Genomic DNA, 23866 nt, shown 5'->3' on the forward strand with positions numbered 1-23866 from the left:
TCGGTGAGTTCACTTTGGCGTTGAACTTTTAATTTTTTTTTAATGTTTTTATTTTATTTTTGAGAAGGAGAGAGAGTAAGCAGGGGAGGGGCAGAGAGAGTGGAAGACACAGAATCCGAAGCAGGCTCCAGGCTCCGAGCTGTCAGCCCAGAGCCCGACGCGGGGCTCGAACTCATGAGCCGTGAGATCATGACCTGAGCCGAAGTCGGATGCTCAACTGACTGAGCCACCCAGGCACCCCGTTGAACTTTCAATCTGAGCATTTTAAGCAGTTCCCAAAGGATCTCCCAGTGGTTACATGAGCATACTGTCTACAACTATTTGTTCAACTATAATCATTTTTCTCTATGCTCCACTTTAATAGCTCTCATGCAAAAGGAAGAGTTGTGGTTATTTTGCCAATCCCATGGTCGAGATGCATCCTCGCCTGGCCAGGCCCCACCCCCCCTCCCCGCCCCAGCTGACAGAGAAACCAAAGCTTGGAGATGTGGCATGATTTCCTCTCCGTCACACAGCCAGTCTTTAGGAAAAATCAGCTCTCCTCACTCTCAGAATTTTTTTCTTGCTACCATGCTCCCCCCAAGGAATGCCTGACTGTTCCGTATTTATTCATTCCAGTGATTAATTAATGGTAGGGCAAAAAGTTCAAGCCACCAGCATCAAAGGCATGAGAGGTGACATGTGCATCCAGGACATTTGACAGGACCGGGGTCATTGGAAGATCTATTTTCGGAAGAGCTTGTTTAGACAATTAGAAAAACGTGAACCTAACCTTTGTCTGCAATAAGCAGGGTTGGGAGCTGGTAAGCAGAGTGCAAGGGGACGCTTGGTGGCCTGTTTCAGGACAACCTTGCTTCACAAAGTGATGCTTGGAGAGAAATCTGCTGGAAGTAGGGATACATTCCCACTGTCTAGAATTCCTTCATCATGTCTTCTCAAAGATACTGGTTCGGGGTGCCTGGCTGGCTTGGTGATCTCAGGGTTGCAAGTTTGAGCACCACTTTGGCTATAGAGATTATTTAAAAATCTTCTTAAAAATCTTTTAGGGTGTCTGGGTGGCTCAGTCATTTAAGCATCTGACTCTTGATTTCAGCTCAGGTCATGATCTCATGGTTTGTGAGTTTGGGCCCCACATTGAACTCTCCATCGGGCTATGTGCTGACAGTGCAGAGCCTGCTTGGGATTCTCTCTCACGCTCCCTCGCCCTCTGCCCCTTCCCCACTCGTGTACACGCACATGCGCTCTCTCTCTCTCAAAAATAAATAAACTTAAAAAAATAGAAAATAAAAATCTTTAAATAAATAGATACTGGTTCTATGGTGGATTACAAATATTTGGAACTCGTAACCTAAATTTTGTTGCTTTTGCCATGCCCAGAATATCCAAAGCACAAAAATTTTTGTTGAATACTGCAGATGAGCTGTGCTAAACTAATACACTGGTGATACATTTAAATTTTTAAAAACTTGTAACTGATGTATTAAGCTAAAATTAGTAAGTTCAAATGTAACAGGAGTAAATGTATAGCCATGCATTCTGTTTCCAAAAAATCAACGGGGACAAGGGGGAGAATACTTGTTTCAACAGCAATTCAAATGAAAAAGATCTAAGAACTTCAGTTCACAAGTCAGTAGAAACCAAATGTATGAAGCACATACTAAAGAATTGATGTGATACTAGGCTGTTTTGATACTTTCTAGATCAAGTCTGGACATCATTACACTGTGCTCTTAGGTGATTAAACCCCACCTGGAGTATTGGAATTGATAATCAGGTGTCATGTCTTAAGAAGGACATTGATAAGCTAGACTGTGTTCAGAGCACAGAGTGTAGGAGGCTAAAACTATAAATGTCACGACATATGACACCTTAAAAGAATTTAGGATGTTTAGCCAGAAGAAACAACCAAAAGCTACACGAAGATTGATCAGATGATACTTTTACGACTATGAAGCAACATCCATACTGTACCATCCAAGGACCTGGGATAGTCAAAAGTAGCTTCCAAGCGTGGAAGTTCCTTCTCCCTTCGCCCAAAAACAAGATTTGGGGTATAAATTAGGATATTCTACAAGCCATTGTTCTCCATAAACAAGGGGTATAAATCATCCTTACCCACAAATAAAGATCAGACATCTGTTATTTTCCCCAAGTAATCATGTTCTTGTCAGAAATGTCAGTTAACTCCGCCAACAGATATTTTTTTATCGCCTCAAATCATTAATAGGAATGTTGACTGCAATATAGGCAATAAAATAAATAAATGAATGTTCCTTCTCTTTTGACAATGATTTATTAATACCTACTCATGGAACAGCTTTTTCTCTTTGGGTATAGGCTTTCAATCACGTATGAGTTTACCAAACCGTCGTTCATTCAATGAATACATTTCTACCTGTTTTTAAGAAACTTTATCCAACGCCTGACTCTGTCTGTGAATTCCCCTTACGTGCTAGGATAGAAACACTATGAAAAGAGAAAGAGGTTATTATTGCATGATTTGTTTTTGTGGACTCTCAGATCTTTATTTTCTAAGAAGCCTCAGTTCCTCTGTTTAATATTCAATTCTAGAATTTTGCCAGGAAGTAGCAATCCTCCTGTGTCCTTTTTGAAATTTGGGAGATCTCCTTCCCCAAGATGTCTCAGAGATTATGACAAAGGTTCTAGGATCTGCCTCTAAATTCTTCCTGGACGCTGTGAGATCACATCCAGGCCGGGGAGGGCAAAATTCATGTAGTAGAGGCAACTTTGTGGGGGCAGACAGGTCCAGTTGGTGGTTATTGCCCAAGGCGCGACCCTGGCAGGATTCTTAAGCCTTATCCAGGCTCGGCAAGAAGTCCTGCTGTCATGCAATGTCAAGGTCAGTCACTGGCCCCAATGAGAAGCATGGCTGTGTCAGAAGGCTGTATTTCTGATCTGGAGCTAGATGTTTTGCACGATTTCATTACCATCCTAAGCTTTATTTTCCTTATGTGTCTTTGTCTTATTTCATTTTCATTTTAAAGGCTTTTTGCATTAAAGGATAAAATTGAAGAAAAATTGGGGGTGATTCATGACGTTGGCTATTAGCTGCGGGACTTTGAGCAAATTGCTTAACCTTATTTTAAAGTGTTCAACTTAACTTTTTCTTAGGCTAAATTTACACAGTTGTGACTATCTATACTATCTTGGCCCCCTTAGCTTCCCTTTTTGTCAATAGAACCAACCCAATGCACTTACAACTCTTTTTAAAAAAATTTTTTTTGCCATAGCTTATTTTTCCAGTTTTATTGTGGTATAATTCACATATAACATTGTATTATTCCGAGGTGTACAACATAATGATTTGATGTATGTATATATTGCAAAACGATGACCACCGTAAGTTTAATTAACATCCATCACCTCACAGCGATAACAAATGTCAGCGAGGATGTGGAGAAGACAGAAGCCTTGGGCGCTGTTGGTGGGAATGTAAGCTGGTGCAGCCACTGTGGAAAACAGTACGGAGGGTCCTCAAAAAATTAAAAACAGAGCTGCCGTATGATCCAGCAATCGCACTTCTGGGTATATACCCAGAGGGAACAACACCACTATCTTGAAGAAATATCTATGCCGCCCCACCCCCCTTCACTGCAGCATTATTTACAATAGCCGAGATAAGGAAACACCTAAGTATCCATCAATAGATGAATGGATACTTGTTGTTGTTGTTTTGTTTTGTCTTGCTTCGTTTTAATTTGTAAGGTTCCATCCTTTAAAATCTCTCTGGACTCACTCTCACAATGCTGTGTCACCAACCCTTTACTCTAGCTTGGATTTTCACCCCCACCTCCCCCTTTGGTCCGTTTCTGAAACCTTGTGTTGTGTTGTGGTTCCCGGGACATCTTTTGCGGGGAATGGGCGTGGGAGATCCTTGTACTTTCTGCCCTACGGTCTCCGGCCATTCACTGTTCATTCCTATCCTGCCCTTTTTCTGACACCCCAACCTAGGCTGGACAACACAACTTCCTAGAGCCAGAAGGTCAGAGAGTGACATTCAACTTGCAGTGATGCAAGTGAGAGCACTTGAAAACTTGTAAAACCTCTAAATGGCTCCACAAAACAGTCTCAGTCCTAAAATGCAATATATTTTAAGGCAGCATAAATTCAAAAAATGTTTTCAGGGGGAAAAATAGTAAATGTGCATTTGGATTTATAAGGCACCAGATTTCAGAAATACTAAAAATGTTAAAAAAAAAAAAAAGTGTGTCTTAAAATTGGAAAACTCAGTGTTACCTGTTAACATTCTGGAAACTTCCTTGTGTGGTGGGTTATTGAACAGGCCAGATTTGGTAGGAGGAAATCAGGAAGTAGCTTTGTGTTCCTCCCTCCACGGTCTCCCTCAGGCCCATTCAGTCGGCTCTCCTGTCCCCATGCCTTGGTGGCATCTCTAGCAGATCTTACCGTGCCCTGGTCACTTTCAAGCATTAGAAAGTCCAGCACAATCCAATCAAAACTTTGCTCCCTCCGTTCAGCAGAAGCTTCTCTGTTCTCTCCAGCCCACCACCTGAGCTCAGGTCTGAGACCTGCCCCTCCGGTGCTCTCTCTGCTACTTCTGGTTACTCCAGAGCCAGGGCCAAGGCCAATGCCAGGGAAAAGGGCCTATGGGTTTGTACTTTTCTCAGCTGTGTACTGCTCCCCCCTTACTGCTAATGTGCACACACTGGAAAATTCCCAGGGGATCCTTTTGTAGGTTCATTAGGTACGCCTCCCTACCACTATCACTCCCCTCACCCCCAACCCACTCTATTTCAGATGCACACGGATTTTTCAGGAAGACACTACCGTCCAGTGGGGGCAATGCATTTTTAGATGGCCTCTTAGGATGCCCCTCAGCTCTGCCTCTCTGCAGTTTGCTCCTGGGCTCCCTTCGTCCAAGCTGGTAGCCCTCTTGGCTGTGGTCCTTTTCAAGCCAGGGCATTGCAAGGCATTCCTACCATTGCCCTCTCTCCTCTCCCAGCCACCTGTAGGGGCTTCAGCCAACCCCTACCTTCAGGACACTTGAGGGAAGAGTCTAATGACCAGCAAACCCAAGAACTGTATATCACGTTCTCCCAGGAGCCCTCCCGTGTTCGTCCAGCCATAGCACAAGGAAGGCCCCAGAGGTCGGGTAGATCAGCCAGGACCTGGCCAGCAAGTGAGGTGTAAGCACCCCCTTCCTTAAAAGAAAACTCTAATATCCACCAATGGTTCCCTAGGGTCCCTCCTCGCTTCTCCTAGGAGGCTGCGGGGAGGAAGGGGAGGGGCCCCACCTCCATGTTTACAGGTGGGGAAATGGAGATGTTGTGGGGCCACAAGTGCAAAGAAATCTTCTTCTCTCCTAAGAGCCACAAGCCATATGCATAGGGGGTTGCTGGGTCTGCTCGGGCTCCTGTAAGTTCAAGGTGGATGTGGCCAGCCCCTCTCTTTAGAAAGTAGATAATACTTTCTAAAAGACTTTGGAGGCTTTGGCAAAAGCAGGACACAGGAGGCGCTCATCCTACCTGTTACACTTGTTTAATTCAATTGGACAAACTTGGGGTGTGCTGCACGCCAGACGTTGAGCTAAAGCCTGGGATTACAAATGTGAGCAAAACACAATCCACCCCCTCAGAGGATCAGAGCTCCTGGTAGAACTCAGAATGGACGAACTAACAGAGAGGAAGTGGGTGGGAGTCTAGGGCGCGGTCTCCGAAGTCTGGGTGCCTGGGTTTGAATCGTGACTTTGCCACGTTCTAGCTGTCTGGCTGTGGGCAAATTGCTTGAACTCTCCACACCTCCATTTCCCCACCTGTAAAATACAGATAATAGTAGTACCTAGTCGTTGTGATGCGCAGACACGTTCAAATATAAGTGCATAGAACTGAGCCTAGTGGAACCTAGTGGATTTGTTTGTTTGTTTGTTTGTTTGTTTTGCATTGAACACAGAACATGTGCTGTCCTGACTGTTCACAAGCTTCAACTCATTGTGGCCTCTGACTCTCCTTCTACTTCCCTTCCAGGTTCGGGCTGCTCCTCTCCGTGTGTTTCTGCCTGTGGTCTCCCTGTAGCCTACGCCCATGTCCTTCGGGTGCCCAGCTCAACGGGACATACTCTACGACCACATGGCTTTCCTTAGAGACTCGCCCCTTGTCTTGGTCACCCGAGCATTTGTTATAACTCTGACTTTCAGAGTACCGTAGGCCCCGTGTCCCTTTTAGTGCCTCGCATGGGAACATTTGAGATGCACGTTTCCTCCTTTGAAATCTCCTTTCCAAAAATAGAAGGAGTTCGTGTAATTGTGTCCAGTGTTCCCTTCTGAACACCCCTAGTACATTCAGTAGTCTTTGTGTGATCCTCACCCACCTGAGAAATCAATGCAGGATAAAAACAGGGCAAAATTTAGCATAATTAGCTTTCTACAAGCTCTCTGACTATAAATGACTTTTCAATTCTCTCATATAGTTTCCTAAGTAGTAACTGTAATAGGATATTAATGTGACCCTCTTCCTGCATTGAAATTTGGGTGAGCCCCCAAAGCTGAGAACTCCCCCAAAGAGGGTGCTAGACCATCTGTGTGGGGCTGGCAAAGGAGTGGTCCAAAACTTGCTCTGCCTGCCACCCACTTCAAGAGTTTCAAAGAGGAGGCCAGGAACTTATTAGGAAGTCGAAGCAGCCAGTAGCAAGGATTAGCTTGAAGACAGTTGTCAGTAGCTGGGCGTCCCCACCACCCTGTCCTCACCCTGGCTTGGGAGGAAGAGAAAACGTATCTTCCCTTCAACCTAAGCAAAGTGAGAGAGACTTCAGACACCACTCAGAGAGCTTCACCTGTGTGGCCCGGAATTGTGTGGGTGTAGACTGATGTCTGCCTTCCATCTGGAAAGCCCAAAGAGAAGGTGGGAGGTTGGAGTTCCTTGCCAGGAAGCCAACTAAAGAGACAAGATGAAAAGGCAAAGGTACCCTAACGTGGGGTATACCAGGGGCGACGGTCACGGGGGGTGCGTGGCCAACTGGGTACGACTGTGACTTCTTTGAAAGAGTTCGAGTTGGAGAGCCCCATGAGGTTAAGCAAGGTGCCGGGGGAAGACCCCCCCAGAGAACCCACAAAAATGCTGCACAGGACGAAGAATCAGCCTGACAGCAGATGATAATGGTGACAATCAAGCAAGTCCTTTCTTTCCAGCTTCCCTTCCTTTCACTCTCCTCCGGTTCCGGGGTGGCCTGAATCCGACAGGAGGAGTGAAAGTCGTGAGGGAAGCCAATCACGGAGTTGACTTCACCTCCGGTTCCTAATCTTGTATCAGGCCCAATCTGGCAGGAAGCGAGGGCTTGTAAATTGTATGCCAAATGGATATCTGGATTGACCTGGACACTTTATTATCTGAAACATGAGGTTTGTTAATCCCACAGCACCTGCCTGGGGTTTCATCCAGGAGCAAAGAAGAAGCAGTCAACTTAGCACAGAGAAAATAGTGTCACTGCCTTCTGCCTGGGCTCTTCTGAGTCCAGCTCGTTTCGTGACATAGTGACTCGGTACTAAGAAAGCAGATGCACATCCTCTAGGGTCTGGATGGTCTGTAGACACACAGGATGGTTTGGTTGTGGTCTTGGCCGAGGGCTGCTCACATTAAGAAGTTCCTGTACATTAGGAACCCAGCCCAGGGTGATGGTCTTTTGGTTCTGTCTCCTGTTAGTTTCATCCATGTGCTCTGGTCACCCACCGCCATGAAAAAAAGGTGCTTCAGGACCGGGGTGAATCCCTCCTGTCACCCTCAGCAAAGAGCTGAGCACGTGGGCATGACAGACATAGGAAATATTCGGCAAAAGACTGAGCCCAGGCAGTGAGAGGGAAGCTTAGCTGTCTATCCATCCGTCTAGCCAAGGCTAGAGATGGAGGCCTACAATGGGGAGCACCCTGTCCACAGGGTCAGCGCTTCAAGATGGGTGAGTGTGGGAGGGGGCCACGAGAGCAAGCAGGTGAGCAAGACCACGGACAGTGGGCATAGTACGAAGAGGATACAGAGAGGAGGGGAAGAACAAGGCAGAGGTGGAAGGCTGAGAATGGGAGCAGGGCTCTCGTATTGGGTTGCCTGACTTAAATAAAAGTCCAGGCCAGTTGGTCTTTTCTTTTGTCTGGTCTTTCCACGCCACAGGATCTGTTGGACAGGGAGGAGTAAGGATCAGTATCTTCAGCATTTGCTACGATGGCCAATAGGGTCACCCCAGATTAAAGACCATATGGAAATAGATTGTTCTCCATGTGAATCTGAGAGAGAAAGAGAGAGCAAATGTTAGAAATACTAAGATGCAGGGGCGCCCGGGTTGCTCAGTTGGTTGAGCATCCAGCTTCAGTTCAGGTCATGATCTCATGGTTTGTGAGTTCAAGCCCCGCGTCGGGCTCTCTGCTGACAGCTGGGAGCCCGGACCTTGCTTTGGATTCTGTGTCTCCCTATCTCTCTGTGCCTCCCACCCTCCCCCGTCAAAAAGAAATAAACATTAAAAAAAAAAAAAAAAGAAATACTAAGATGCATGAACTATTATCACCAGCTAACAAAGTTATTTAGAAGAAATATCGTATGCTTTGGGAATGTAAAAGACACTAGAAGTAGCAAATTTACATTACCTGCTTTAAAGAAATATGGCTGAGATATAAATGACTCTAAGGGAAGTCATATAACAATGTAAAACATATTAACATGTAAGTGCATTCAGTCTTTAATTTAATTTTGAGTCAAATAATCGGGTCAAATTTATTCCTTGTGCGGCGCATAATTTTAACCTTTTATTACGCAAAGCTGACAATTCCATTTAAATTGTGAGAGTGTGTTCGGTGCAATTAATTTTAACGATATTTACTATTTGCTGCATATTCCTAAAAGGCAAGCACATCTTGAAAAATTTGTTCAAGTTCTTTCAAACCGCTTTCGGATCCCTGTTAGCAAGCAGGAGTCCAGCTCCCATCCACAGAGGCTTTTGAAAAACTGACAGACGCAAGCGCTGGTCTGCGAGGAGTGTCAGAAGCGTGGTTTTCATCTCAACAAATTCACGTGCAAAAGAGGAGGTTCCTGCTGCCACCAAGAGGGCCCCTATCACGGGCACCTCCCAGCTTGGGTCGTGAGATGCTGGGCGGCACCGGGGGTGTTCTTAGAGCAAAACGAAGCAGCCCCCTCCCCAATATTTGAAAGACTAAAGCTCTGGGTGATCGAAATGCCCCAGGTCCCCCCCCCCCCCGCGCCCCCCCCCCCCCCCCCCCCCGACCTGACCTCAGACCAGCTGCCAGAAGCTTGAGAAACAGTGCTGGATGTACTTCAGGTCAACGGGTAACGGCATCGATGAATAAATCAAATAAGTTTTCCAAGGGCAAATATTTGCTGCTAGAATTAAGGAGACAGCTGAAATGTATCCCGTGGATCTAAAAGAAAACCTGAAGCCCAGATGGGTGAAATGATTTGCTCAAGATTGACGAGACAGGGCCGGAGAGGTCTTCCTGAGACCAGACCTGGGAAAGTTACGTTTTTGTTTGATGTACTCTTTTAAAACATCCAGTTCCGAAGTCCAGAGTTTTTAAAATTGGGTTTTCTTAAACCGAGGCATACCTGTATTGGTGTTGCCGTCAGTACCTTAAATGATACGTCCCTGAGTGAAAAATACGGTGAATATTTTTTTCTAGAAATTTCTCTCACTGGCAGCCCAAAACTGTTAGCTCGTCACAAGCCCAAGGCCACTGTAAGAGCCCAGATAGGTGTCCCTGTTGATTTGATCTTCCTGAATCTGGACTTCTCACATGACATGGCATTTCACCCTGGTCGTCAGCTTCCGAATGTTCTGAAAACAGAGCAGCAGGCTTTGGAGGCTGGGAGGGGAAGCCTCTGGTCAACACTCCGAAGTGCTTTTCCAAGGAAGGGAGCACCTCTTCTCCTTCCTCCTGCTAGTGTCCACTGGTGTCCCCAAGAGAGGCTGGCCTGAGCACAGAGCTGCAGCAATGTGACCTGCTGAGTGGAAGCAGACCCTGCCCACAGAGGTTCTGTCAGCTGAGGACGCCGATGGGGACGCCGATGGGGGTGAGGCAGAGCGGAGGTCAACAGAGGAATGACAGCCATTTCTCCGATGACAACTGAGGAGGAATTTGCCTTGTTGAACATTCGAGGCTGGGATCACAGTTTGAAATAAGATTTTTTTTTAAGTTTATTTCTTATTGAGAGACAGAGAGACACAGCGTGAGCAGGGGAGGGGCAGAGAGAGGGAGAGACACAGAATCCGAAGCAGGCTCCAGGCTCTGGGCTGTCAGCACGGCACCTGACATGGGGCTCGAACCCACGAACTGTGAGATCATGACCTGAGCTGAAGTTGGACGCTTAACCCACTGAGCCACCCAGGCGCCCCTGAAATAAGATTTATGGTTGAGAATTTGCGTCTGGGAGCGTGCAAGCTCAAGGCTGCCATGGGCTTGGCCATCTGGACAGGAGAGCCCTGGGTGGGCGATGACCACCCCTCCCCCTCCGTGTCCCCGCTGTCTCCCCGCCGATTTACTTTCTCACATTGCCATGCATGATTCATTTCTTTCTTTCCTTTTGTCTTCCTTTCCTTCCTTCCTTCCTTCCTTCCTTCCTTCCTTCCTTTCTTTCCTTTTGTCAATTCATTTTTCATGCTCAGTTTTACCAGCTATTTAAAACCTGTACTCTTTTAGAAAATATAATACAAACACATGGGCAAACGGAAACCGTGCAAACAGAATGTCACAAAAACTGTCTTCCTACCACGCCTGTCTCCCCAAAGAGCTCCCTTGTGAAGGGCCAATTGCTGATACCAGTTTCTGGAGTATGTCTTTCCAGAGATGGCGAGTGCCTATATCAGCACAAGGACCTATCTGTCCGAGTTCTCCGCGGATGTGAGCTCAGGCCGCATCACTACACCTGGCTGTTTCAGGTGTGGTCTTTCTAAAACACCATCCAGACACCTGGGTGGTTCAGTTGGCTAAGTGTCCAACTCTTGATTTTGGCTCAGGTCATGATCTCACGGCTCTGAAGTTCGAGCCCCACGTCGGGCTCTGTGCTGACAGTACAGAGCCTGCTTGGGATTTTCTCTCTTTCCCTCTCTCTCTCTGCCACTCCTCTGCTCGTGCGCAGTCTCCGTCTGTCTCAAAAATAAATAAACTTAAAAAAATTAAAACACTATCTTGCTTCAAATACTTTAACAGATTCCCATTCTCGGCAGACCCTGGCCACCTCCTTCCAGCCCAGTGCTCCCTCCCTCCAGCTCCCCACCCCTCCAGGTTTTGGCCTCAGCAGATCTCCAACCCGAGTCTCACTCACTCCTATCAGTTGCTGAGTCTGGAGACCCTTGCTTTCCCTCTTCTGCTTGCCAAATCTTTCTCACCTTTAAAGGCTCAGTTCCAGGGGCACCTGGGTGGCTCAGTTGGTTAAGCACCAACTTCACCTCAGGTCATGATCTCATGGTCTGTGGGTTCGAGCCCCGCTTCAGGCTCTGTGCTGAAGGCTTAGAGCCCGGAGCCTGCTTCGGGTTCTGTGTCTCCCTCTATCTCTCTGCCCCTCCCCCATTCACACACTATCTCTCTCTCTCTCTCTCTCTCTCTCTCTCAAAAATAAATAAATATTAAAAAAAAATTTTAAGGCTCAGTTCCACTTGTCACTTATGCTGGGAAGCCATTCCCAAATTTCCCAGTCATGTTGACTGCTTCTCCTCTCCAAGGACCCTCCCTGTCCAGTTCTGTATCCCTCAAGGGGTGGTTCACGTTATTTTCTGAACACTCTTGAGATGCCAAATACTATGGTAAGGACCAGAGAGAACACAAGAAATAATGGTCTCTGTCCTCAAGGAACTTAGGGTCTAGCAGAGAAAAGTAACATGCGACAACAGTGGGATGTGACGAATACAAGATGCTGTCATGCGGACTGGGCCAAGACCTGTTGGGAAGGTCCCTAAGGAAGGAGAAACCTAAGGCAATGCATGAAGGTCTAGAAGGATGAGCCACATGAGGAGTTATGGAGAATAGGGGAAAGTCAAAATGTCCTCAAGGAGCCATGCCACACAAAGAGAAAGGCATGTGCAAAAGGAGCGCCAGAACTCACATGACATCAAAGAGCTCAATCAATATGGCAGGTGACGAGAACTATGAGGGCAAAGTTTCCTGTAAATTATGAAGTGCTCTTCAAACAATCAGTGTAGGAGTAAGTGACTCAAAAACTCTGGCAGTTGAACATTCATAATCTTCGACTTCCAAGTTGCTGCAGCCTCTGAAGATTTATAGAGGATCTGGGGAAGGCCAAGGATGGTCACTCAACATGATTGCCCTTGAGAACTTAAATCGTGGGTGTTGACAAGGTGCTGCCAGGAAATTTTTGAAGATTAGCATTTCGGTGAATTGCTCTGTATATTCTGGTACGTATTAATAATACTAAGAGCAGTAGGGACTGGCCTCTATTGAGTTCTTACTTTGCTGCCAATACTATTTTAAATGCTTTACACAGTAGAATCTGTTGAACCCCAACCACTTCAAAGGTGGGCAAACTATTACTGTCACCATTTTATAGACGAGGAAACTGAGTCGCAGGACTTGTTCATGGTGGAGTGGCAGTTAAAACCCCAGCAGTGTCTCTGAGCCCCTATTCCTACCCACTAGGTACCACTACCGCCCCCTGGCTGCAGTGGGCAGGTGTTTGGGAGAACACGCTGTCAGGCCTGGGAACTCAAGACTCACTGTTTCAGAGACAGAGTACTGGAAATCAAGGCCAGATGGACGGTAGGCGGAGTGTGCATGGCCTGCCCTTGGCACCCTGAGGCAGCCACTGTCTGAAAATACCAATTTGGTGAGTTTAATTAACAGCACACTTGCTGTTAATGCCAAGAACAACAGAAGTCCACGGGTGAACGGCTTGGGGGTGAAAATCAGGATGGAGGGGCCTTTGTTGCCACCTTTCAAGCTGCGATGGACAGCAACAGGCAGTGCTGAACATGCCCGGTTTTGGCAGGAGAGTGGTCAAGATTAATTACACAGATGGATCATTTTGCTCAGAACAAGCCGGGGGATGGTTTGATGTAGTGACTTCTGCGACCATAAAATCAGGAGATGTATGGCTATCTCTGTGGTAAATGGGGCCCTGAAAAGATTAACCTCACCTAGAAAGTAAAAATGATATGCATGAATTTTACCAGGTGGGGGAAATGCCTCGTGATCCCCACAGATACTGATTTCACACCAAGGATGCTGGATTCAAACGTCAAACTGTGGGAAAGTTTTCTTGAAAGACTGCCTGTGGGGCCGTGGGAGAAGTGTGCGATTCTATGTGCAGAAGATTAGAAGTTGATGTCAAATGCCTTGAAGAGATCCCTGAATATATAAGCCTTAAGGAGGAAGGGGGGCTTGAGGGTTCTGTTTATTTTACAGTCGAGATATTATCTTCAAAGCGAACGCCTTTCAATGCCTTCGGTGCAGCTGTTGGCTTTGGGACCTGCCTTCTCTCCTAGGGCGGGTGAGAGTGAGGTCAGCTGGGGGTTGTAGGCCAAGCTCTTGTTCTCGGGGTCCTCACACCCCCCTGCCTCATCAGCCTCGCTGGCTGGTCCTAAGTGTGGGCAGCCTTTCTGCAAGCGACGTGGGGACCACTCTAGGGAGGCGGCTGGGGGGGAGGCTGGAAGCGCTCCGCATTTCCAGTGCGAAGACAGGTGTTCGAGTCACGGCTCTGCTACTGGCTAGTGACGTGATGTAGGGTGAGTCAACATCTCTAAGCCTCAGTTTATTCGTTGGGGAAATGGGATAATAATCCCCCCCAGGGATGTTGTAAGGCTTGAGGTCGTGATATATGAGAGAGAGTGCCATGAAATGCCAGCCCCTGTGGTTAGCAGGATTTTAAGGCAAAAGTTACCTGATGTCCTTCTTCTACCTCTGGTCCCTTACATACCCCTTTCGTTTTGTTTAGTTATTTTCACTAATTCTTATTGCACTATAATACGCATAAATTTGCCATCACGGCCATTTTTTAGCATACAAGTCACGGGCATTAGGTACATTCGCAATATTGTATAGCCATCGCCACTACCCATTTCCAGAACTTTTTCATCTTCCCAACCTGTGACTCTGTACCCCTTAAATAATAGCTCCCCATTCTCCACTCCCTTCAGCACCTGATAACCTCTATTCTATTTTCTGCCTCTGTGAATATGCCTACTCTAGGTATTTCCTAAAAAAGTGGAATCATACGAAATGTGTCCTTTTGTGTTTGGCTTATTTCACTTAGCACGATGTTTTTAAGTTTCGTGCATACCGTCCACGTATCAAAATGTCCCTTTTAAAAGCTGAATAATATTTCGCGTAGACATTAAGCACATCTTGTTTACGTATTCACCTGTTGGTTGTCATTTTCACCTTTGGGCAATTGAGCGTGATGTTGCCATGAGCATTCATGCACAAGTAACTGTTTGAGGTCCCGCCTTCAGTTCTTTTGGATAAGGATCTAGAAGTTTAATTGCTGGATCACATGGTAGTTCTATGCCTAACTCTTTGAGGAACTGTCAGAACGTTTTCCACAGTAGCTGCACCATTTCTCATCTCTGTCAGCAACGTACAAGGGTTCCAGGTTCTCCACATCCCCACCAGCACTTGCTTTCCTTTTCTAAATAATAGCCATCTTAATGGGGGGAAGTGCTAACCTGATCTGTTTTGTTTTTTAAGTTTATTTTTATTTTTGACAGAGACAGAGTGCGAGCATGAGCTGGGGAGGGGCAGAGAGAGAGGGAGACATGGAATCTCAAGCAGGCTCCAGGCTCTGAGCTGTCAGCACAGAGCCCGACTCAGGGCTCGAACTCACGAACTGTGAGATCATGACCTGGGCCGAAGTCAGACGCTCAACCAACTGAGCCACCCAGGCGCCCCGGAACCCGATCTGTTTTGAAGGGTATCGGTTACATCTCCATGGTGTGAGAACCCCCAGAGTAACATTTGTTGGCCTACCTGGACCTCTGGCGTATCAGGGAGCGTGCTTGGAATCAGAGGACCGATTTGCATGAATTTTTATCCAAAGCAGAATGGTTTTCCGGGGAGAACTTAGGAGAAGGACTTGAGGCTGTGGTCACTTGACAATTCTATTCATTGATTCATTCATGTGTTCCTTTTTTCACTCATTCATTTATTCCACGAACATTTATTGAATGTTTATTTTGGTGGCAGTGGGCAGGAATGCTGTAGCAACCACATTTGAGAACAACACTTGAAAGGGAGCTTAAGAATCTTCTTGACCAAACACCTACCCCATTCAGCAATGTTTCCTAAAACTGGAGAGATGGTTTAGGGTTCAGGTTTCCAGGTCAGTGACAAGGCGGGAACGAATGATATAGCCCAAACCCGGAAGAGAAACTCCTCTACCTGGCGGGAGAATGGGTTTAAAACAAGGGCAGAGATTGGTCAGGAAGCTCTCTTTTCCGACAGCTGGCTAAACAGTGCAGTCACTTGATCAGGTGGTGAGATTTGAATGCAATAAAACAAGCGTCAAGAAAACCCGATTAGATAAGCCCCAAGTACTCGCACAGTCCTTACGCTATGATAACCTCCCACTAAAATGTCACGTACAGGCTGTGTGTGATGGGAAACTCTACTGACTTGGAATTGGAAAGCCAGGCAGGAGGGTGAGTACTTGATTTCAATCTGGGAAAATTCCAGAGGGCTGAATTCAGGGGATTTATGAACACCATCTTATCCACACAATTGGATTTCATCAACAAGCACAGACTCATTTTCTAGCTCAAACTGGGACATTTCAACTATATTAAAGGGCAAAGAGAGAGAAACAGTGGTCAGAAGGCAGTTCACGGAATTAGTTACCTCCTACGTGTTTATTTTGCTCTGGTGAATGTTCCAGCCTCGGGAGTCCAAAAATAAACTGGATTCACAGGCAGCCTCATTTCCTAAAGTCGCATTGTCTAGATCCTGGGTGCCCTCCAGAGCCACACAGAGAAGCAAGATTAACCTCATCTACTTCCGTCAGGGGGAGAGCAGCATTTTCTCAGATCTGGGTGGAGATCCGTAAGAAGAAGAGCTTCCCAGTCTTGGTGAACATCACCGCATAGCCAAGAAGCCAGTTGGAAAGGAGACTAAATACGATTACACTGACCTTTCTGTAACGTGGACACCAAAAACTCCAGTTTCCATTCCATCTGTATCCGTGGTGCGCTAGACCTCGTTCAATATTTTACTACCATTGTTAGGTACATGGAAGTGCTTCGCGGAAGTAATTAATGCCTTAATATAGGCAAAGTCTTCTGGCATAGGACAACGAGGTTCAGAATTATTCTGGTGGGTGTTGCAACGTCTGTAGTTGTGTCCAGGTTCCGGTGCTCATACGGCAGGGTGCCAGGATTTGAAAAGGAAGCAGAACGCTGGAGACTAACAGTCACCCAGCAGCCTCATTTCGTGAAGAGAATTTCACTGGTGCTTGAGACCCCACCGCTCCCTCTCTGCCCCTGAGGGCCTTCTCTTTGTGACTCTGGGCCCTAATGGGAAACCCTCCCTGACTCTGACCTCTTCTCTTTGTGGCCTGACTTAGCAACCTCGAGAGGGTCCCCCCATGTTTTCCACCTGGCTTCCCGCTGTAACCCCCACCGGCATCGAAATATTCAACCCTAGCCCGTTAGCGTCGTCCTGTCTCAGATTAACCCCACCAAACTGGCTCAGCAAGGAGAGCCTCAACTCCTTCAACATATTTTAGAAAGCTCTGTAACACCACAGCATTTTAAAAGAAGGGGTGAGGCACCAGGTAAGCTTAAGATGAACTTGAACACAATCTGACCACAAAGGGTCCAGCTAACTGAGATTATAGTCCCGGAATGAATGTGGGATTCAATACCGTTACTAAAGGAGGTATGGAAAACAGAAGCTATGCAGGCAACTCTCTGAAAGGGATTGTTGAGAGAATTTTAACAAGTTCTTGTTCAGTTTCCCTTTTTTAATGTTGTATTTCTTTTTGAGAGAGTGCATGCGTAGGGGAGGGGCAGAGAAAGAGGGAGGCAGAGAATCCGAAGTGAGTGAGGCTGGGTTCAAACTCGGGGCTTGAACGCGGGTCTCGAACTCACAAACTGTGAGATCCTGCCCTCGGTCGAAGTCAGATGCTCAACCGATTGGGCCACCCAGGCGCCCCCAATTTTTGTTTAGTTTTATTGAGATAGAACAGACGTATGACACTGTATTCGTTTTAGGTGTGCAACACATTGATTTGATGCATGCATATATGACAAAATGATTGCCATAATAAGTTGACATTCATCATCTCACATATTCATAATTATTTTCTTGTGATGAGAGCTTTTAAGATCTACTCTCTCAGAAACTTTTCAAATACAAAATAGAGTATAATCACCATGCTGTACATTACCTCCCCGGGACTTATTTAACTTTTAACTGGACATTTGTACCTTTTGGCCTCCTTCCCCCAATTCCCCCCCTCCACACACACACACACACACACACACACACACACACACACACTGCCCCTGCCTCTCTGAGGGAATCTTTTGGGAATGGGGGAGGAGATTGGACAAGGTGACCTTCCAACTGTGGGATCTATTGTTGGCGATAATGATGGGTGGGAACGGTCCTAGGGACTCTCTGTCTGCCACTTTTTAGTCACATGGGACAGAGGGGGACCAGATCGCCGAACCATCATGTGTGCAAACTGAGGACGGACAGCGATAATTTTGAGAAAGACCATGCCTGTGTCCTAGTCTCAAGGAGCGAACATTCTGGTCTAGAGGTATGACCAACACTCAGTAAGCACAGGCATACAGGCAAGTTTGGGGCTGCCCTCTTTACCTACACAGACACTTTTCTTCTTCTGTTCCCAGAATTCGGTCTGCACTATAGCAACGTACAGGCCTCTCTGGGCCTGGAAAACCAAGCCTGGTGACAGCAAATGACCAATGCGCATCCTGGAAGTCTCCAGGACATTCAGAGAGGTATCTGATCCTAGTCCGTGTAGACCAGGCGCACATGAGGGAAGCCTTGCCATGCAGTGACTGGGGATTCTAACCCTTGCTTTGTGCCTGCATAGGGCATGTTAAGGGCTGGGGGGACTTTGCTCCCTGGGTTTATGTTTCCATGAGGAGGGGGCTACTTTTAAGGTACCTTAGTTACATCCAACCCTCGGGCTTAGCAGGAAGTCAGCTGTCTGGTCGGTGTGTTAGGAGAAGAATCTCGGTCTTTGTGGCTCAGCTCTTCCTGGCTCCTTCCTGCTCCAGATCTGCCTGCAGACAGGGGGGATCCATCCTGGTGCTCCTTTGCCTGCAGAGGGGCCCATCCCCATGGGGGAGGACTGCTGAGCTCTCATCTGCTTGGGCATTTCAGGGACACCCCTTAGGCTACAGATCTACATCCGCACTGAGTGCCGTCTTATTCGTAATAAAGCCGACCTGTGGCTCTCCAGCCGTTGACTGTATCTTTCTCTCTATGGGTTTTGAGCTCAGATGGAGAAACTGGGTGTTATGTAGGAGCCCTCCTGCCAGTTCCCAGCCAGCTTCAACAAAACCCCTTACCCTTCTCTTATCCTAACCGTCCTCCAACGCACACGATTTCTCCCTCCTGCTTTAGCGTTCCCAAAGTCTGTTCTCTTCCTCTCCAGGTTCCAGGCCCCTAACACATCAAGCGAGATTAGCTGGCACGAAAGGACTCTTGGCTTCCTTCCACCGAGGGGAAAGTTATCAGTGACGAGGTGGCTTGGATCATGCCCTTGCTCGGATAATGTGGGCATGCCTCCTCCACCACGTGCAGAGATGCACTGAGCCCCTGCTCTGTGAAAGACCCCAGGGCTCTCAAGAGCCACCTTCTTATTGTCAGGGATGTCCTCATTTCTTTCTTTCTTTTTTATTTTTTAATATGAAATTTATTGTCAAATTGGTTTCCATATGACACCCAGTGCTCATCCCAACAGGTGCCCTCCTCAATGCCCATCACCCACCTTCCCCTCCCTCCCACCCCCCCCCCCCCCCCATCAACCCTCAGTTTGTTCTCTGTATTTAAGAGTCTCTTATGGTTTGCCTCTTTCCCTCTGTAACTATTTTTCCCCTTCCCCTCCCCCATGGTCGTCTGTTAAGTTTCTCAGGGTCCACATAAGAGTGAAACCATATGGTATCTGTCTTTCTCTGTCTGGCTTATTTCACTTAGCATAACACTCTCCAATTCCCTCCATGTTGCTACAAAAGGCCATATTTCATTCTTTCTCATTGCCACATAGTATTCCATTGGGTATATAAACCTCAATTTCTTTATCCATTCATCAGTTGATGGATATCTAGGCTCTTTCCATAATTTGGCTATTGTTGAGAGTGCTGCTATAAACATTGGGGTACAAGTGCCCCTATGCATCAGCACTCCTGTATCCCTTGGGTGAATTCCTAGCAGTGCTATTGCTGGGTCATAAGGTAGATCTATTTTTAACTTTTTGAGGAAGCTTCACACTGTTTTCCAGAGCGGCTGCACCAGCTTGCATTCCCACCAACAGTGCAAGAGGGTGCCCGTTTCTCCACATCTATAGTCTCCTGATTTGTTCATTTTAGCCTCATTTCTATTCAAGATTCCTGGGGCCATTTGCCTCAACCGCAACACCAGGAGCCCTGCACTGCCCAGCGGTATTGGCTGGTCATTTATAAAACAGCAGCGTTTCCTGACACAAAATGAACCATCAGGAAAACAAGACTGTCTCTGAAATCAGGTCAATGTCAGGTCAGATAAGCACAGCCTGGAATTTTCAAGTATCTGCTGTAGCTGGTCCCACAATCTTGTTTCTTTGGTGCACAAGCCTGGGAACGCTGATGATTTTCTGACAGTTGCCAGAACCCGGGGCTCTGTGAAAGATAGGACATGAATGTGGAGTATTTCCCCCCGTGGTGGTGGCGAAGGAGAAGTCATTCCCTCGTATGTGCTCCCTGCTGCCCGTGATTGCACTCAGAGCAATCAGCTGCCAGAGCCCAAGGGGGCCCAGAAAGGGGCTCTAACTTAGCTCTCCTTGCTCTCCAGCACCGAGAATTTCTGAGGGCCTTCATCATCTATTCATTGAAGTTCTAATAGAACCTCATTTAAGGGATCCCACAGGGTTGCCAGGTGCACACATGAGAGAGGGTGACGACACCTGGAGTTGTACAGTGCACAACCAGGGAGGCATGTGCAATGGCCCTGGGGTCATCTCGGGAAGTCTGGTGGCTAATAAGCACATCCCTAGAGAGTGGCTTTGTGGGGCAATTTTGCCACAGTCTGGACTTACCATTCATTTCAGAGGTTTGACCACCTCATTTGTGAGAAGAATCGAGGTCCTCTTGGGGAAGGACCCACCTTCGCTATGCTCGCAGAGGCCGCTGTGATTAAAAATATCAACTACCCCGGCTACTCAGAGTGGACAACCTGAGACGGGTATAGCGGACACTCACTCGATGAGGCTCCTAGCTCTGTGGTCGACGATCCCTCTTTCTGACGGCCCTATCTTTACAGAGGAAGAGAAAACATGTCTAAGTCCCTGCCATTGCTGAGCGCCACAGGGCTGGAGGCAGTCTCTCTTGGGTGATTTTGTACTTCTTGCTTTGATTCCCTGCATATGACTTTCATGGTTTAACTTATAGAGTATAGACCTTAATTCCAAATTATTCTGGGTAAATTTGAGGGACCTGCTTTCTCCCAACCCACAAATACGGAGATGCTACTGAAGATTCCCAACACCTCTGCCCCCTCCCCTGCTCACTGACTCACGAACACAGCATGTCCTGTCCCCATCGCCTGCATTTAGGGGCGTTATTCCCTCCTTCCGGCCCCTGCATTCTTGAATCCATAGATCAAGGGCCACCTCCCACAGGAAGCCTTTTCTGACCACCCCACCCCCCTTACTGATCTCTCGTCTTCCGAAACTCTATAGCACTTTGAGATAATGGAGCAAAATTTAGCCCTAAATTGGTTATTGGTTAGTATTGATCTCTGTCACTTCCCATATGTTCTATTTCACCAACTAGGCTCTAAGCCGCTTAAGAGTAGAAAGTGCATTTCATATTTCTTCAGCCTCCCCACCATGTCTAGCACATGGAGAACATATGGAAGTATTAGGTGCAAAGATGCATATTAAATGGCTCTCTGCATCTCCAGATATCACCATATTTTCTATGCACCTCAAATCCCCTTCCTCCAGGAGATCTTTCCCAACCACTGTGGCTCACGCTGATTTCTTCTGCCACTCCTGACCACCCATTATCGTCTGAGTCACGCGTTCTCACTCAGTTCTGCCTGATGTATCCTCTGTATTAAGGTATGAGAGTCCCGTCTGCACGACTGCAGTGGGGTTTGGGTGATGTTAGCTCCCGGATGAGGTGGCAGCAGTCAAGGTGTTGTATCAGGGTCTGACTCCCACAGGTCAGGCCGTAAACTTTTACTCCAGGTTGCATGTAACAATTTGTAGCATAATAAGATCTGTGAGATTCTTCCGTTAGCAGAAATTTTGCCAACGGCTCTTTTCCCAAAGACGGCCCAGAGGCCCGCCTATGCTAAGGGAAAATAGCTCTCCGGGAGAAAATCACTCCACACCCCAAAACGCGTTGGATGTGGTTCAGCATTTTTCAGGAGCTTGGCTTAGCATTTGGAATCCCGAGGCTGCCGTTTTCACCCTCAGGCTGACGGCCCACCTTGTTTGTGCAGAATAGTCCAGGTAATTCGTCAGTGGACAGCAACCTTCCTCCCTCTGGTCCTGAAATGATGCTAGGAGGCCCTTCGATCTGTCCGTCCTTTATCAGGTGCAGCCGTCACTGGATTCCACGAATTAAGGCTCTGTGCTCGGGGCCCTGGCCAACTTGAGACCTTTAGTACATTTAACTTCCGAAATTCTCCCTTCGGTTTCTGTCACTTATGGTATATTACTTAATTCTTATCTATACCTTTTGGGTAGTGATTGTAATGCAACTAAACAGGTGCCATAATGTACTCCTCCAAGGGGCCTGCTTTTCTATAATGATAAAGAGATCGCTGCGTTCTGGCTTAATCATATGAGCTTCAATTTGTGGGCTGCCTCCAGACGCAGGGAGAAGGGTATAAATATGCAGCATTGCTCATGTTCATTTTGCCTTAGCTCATTCTTGCCCATTTCATTATTTGATTTCAGAAAATCAGGAGCATTTAATGGTGTCAAGGGCACAGCCAGGAAACCGCAAAGAGACTCTAATGACTTAGGAGGAAGAGGCAAGTCCAGAGGTAACAAAGGATGCTTCTAGAAGCTTCACCGTAGCTCAACATGGTGTACTACAAACCCAGAAGGAAGGACTAATGAAAGAAAGCAACGCACACTTGATTAAAGCCACAGTTTGCCGAGAGTGGAAGAAAGGGCTAACGAGGGATAAAATCCACTGTTGAGTCTAAAATGCATGTACATTTGCCTATGAAATTCAGCTGTGCCCGGAAGCACATGCCTCGGTCTCCAGAGTCACAGGGTAGCGCTTGTTGCTTTAAGAGACAGCTGCCAGCCGGTGAGACACCATTGCCCAGGACCAGTCTTGGTGGAGTCTGGGAGAGACCCACTCAGGAAGGTCTGTGGTGGGGCCCCCATCCAGACACCAGGAGGCTCTGGGGCAGATGGTTCGTAAACCTCATTTCAAGAAACTCTGGAGCAGATGACTCCAGGATTTTCCAGCTGTGTATAATATACACACAATCTCTAAACATTCAATTCTTTGTATATCTTATACATTCATCCCCTCTGTGCACACAAGCAGAGAGAGACTCTATACCATCTGTCTCTCCTCTGTGTATAAGGATTCCGTGGGTGCTTCATTTATTATAGAACAACTGAATTTTATAAGTTTCTGGTAAAGCCAAATAAATACGGTGTACAGACTTGTGTATTTTCTTTCCTCGCTTGGCCGAGAAGAATTTAATTTATAAAGGACAACCAGAATCACAAACACTGCTCCGCATCTCTGAGAACTCAACGCGGAAGTGTCTCTGCGCTCGACTTCAGGCACTGTTTCCAAAGGACTCGGGGACCTTGTCTTGACTGTGCTGATTCCTTGTCTTTCCTTTTAGCGTCGAACCTGCGTTTTGACCTCCAGAGTCTGATGCCCAGTGGAGGCTTCGGGGATCTAGAAGCTGTTACTCCAGAGCCTTGCCCGGCCTTGGCCAAGTGGAAATGACATCTCCTCCTCTGTTAACTCAACATCTTCAGGGATGGCAGGTGAGTCTGAACTCATGAATTGATGGTGAGCGCTTTGTAAAGTCTGACCAAAGGAGTGGGTACAGAAGGATCCTGGGGCCCTCTGTGTGCTCCCAACGAGGAACTGTGATCTGGGTCACTAGGGGGTAGGATGGGGTCACTTTTGTACCACCTCTTTGCCAGTCCAATCCTGAGTTTTCTCCTCCAAAAGCCTACTCTTTTTATACACAATTTTAGAACTGGACAAGAATTTAGAGGTTTCATGAATAAAGGTTAGAAGCCCAGTCTCCTGATTCCAAATTCTGTGTTCTGTGTTCTGTGTTCTTCATAAGCATTATCCATATTGGTGCGGGTGGGACCTTTGGAGGCTGGATGCATGGGACCCCCTGGGTCCCATTCTGCCAGGGGCCTACTCCTGTTCTAGCAGAGGCCTTTTCTAGCGAATCCAGCCACGCTTTGCTAACAGAAGTGATTTGAGGTTGAGTACGAGAAAAGAGCAACCCCAGACCAGGCTGTTGATCGTTCTGAGGGGAGAGCATGCCTTGACTACCCCCATGTCCTTATTTCTGAATTTTGAAGCCTTTGGTAGCTTCTCAGTAATGCCCTGCACTTTTCAGATTCCCCGCCCACGCCTTCCTTTTATTTTCCCCACAGCTTTGCAGAAGTATATTTGTCAAATAGAATTGTATATATTGGAATTGTATATATGTTCG

The 23866-nt window shown here is 47.0% G+C and overlaps 1 long non-coding RNA gene across 1 annotated transcript in view; it reads left to right on the forward strand.

Moving 5' to 3' along the window:
- LOC122217455 overlaps window positions 1-23094 on the forward strand; it is a 111201-nt gene extending 88107 nt beyond the window's left edge. Inside the window, exon 6 of the long non-coding RNA XR_006201512.1 lies at window positions 23027-23094. This is a non-coding gene — a long non-coding RNA (uncharacterized LOC122217455). The remainder of the gene's footprint in view (window positions 1-23026) is intronic.
- The last annotated feature ends 772 nt before the right edge of the window (window positions 23095-23866 follow it).

The sequence above is a fragment of the Panthera leo genome, chromosome B1 (genome assembly GCF_018350215.1).
Source record: "Panthera leo isolate Ple1 chromosome B1, P.leo_Ple1_pat1.1, whole genome shotgun sequence".
Classification (NCBI taxonomy): Eukaryota; Metazoa; Chordata; class Mammalia; order Carnivora; family Felidae; genus Panthera; species Panthera leo.